The following is an 804-nucleotide window of genomic DNA, read 5'->3' as shown; positions in this document are numbered from 1 at the left end:
TTCTTCTCACAATACTCACTGAGAATTTACAGTCTAATTTGCTAATACATTAGCAAAAAGTGTGATTTCGAAATCTCTAACTTAGTAAGTCCTTGAACAATATGAGACCATAAAGGAATATATAACTGTCATTCTATATTTGACTGGGTGAGGAATGTATGTGGCTTTTTGCTTTTTATATCTTGTTTTGTACTGAGTAAAGCTGCTCGGGTCATGACTACTCGTCCACATTTTATCTTCAGTCTATTTCCCTCCTTTCTCACACAATCACCTGTAACATGTATAACTGTCATTGTACCATACTGGCCCCACATTCATTGGAAATATTTATGGTAGTAATTACTGTTGCCACCATGTATACACGTGTTGAAACTCTCCTGAGCAAAATGTTGAATATAATTAATCTGTGTTCTATTGCATAAGAATTGAGAAGAAAAAATCATTGATATTATACATATGCAAACACTCCTGTTATCCCTTTCAGTGCTCTGGTTCTTATACAAACATGTGCTATGACTTTTAACGAATCGTTTAAAATCATTTTGTTGGACAATATAGTAATTTACACAGTTTCTCTGTCTTCCTCCTTACCAAAGTTTCTAACTGTATCGCTCACATCGTCTTTTACTCAGTATCAGACAAAGTTTATATGACAGTATTTGGTAATTGTTGTGCTGAGTAATTGCATGAAGTATCAACATCTGTTTATTATACAAAAGTTCAATTTTTCACTTTTCAGTTATTTCAACTGACTAGTTAGTTCATTATTTCATTTCTTAACAGAGTTCTCGTATATGTATAGAA

This window comes from Saccoglossus kowalevskii, chromosome 9 (genome assembly GCF_978046115.1).
Source record: "Saccoglossus kowalevskii chromosome 9, keSacKowa6.1, whole genome shotgun sequence".
Lineage (NCBI taxonomy): Eukaryota > Metazoa > Hemichordata > Enteropneusta > Harrimaniidae > Saccoglossus > Saccoglossus kowalevskii.
Note: the sequence above shows the minus strand (reverse complement) of the source record.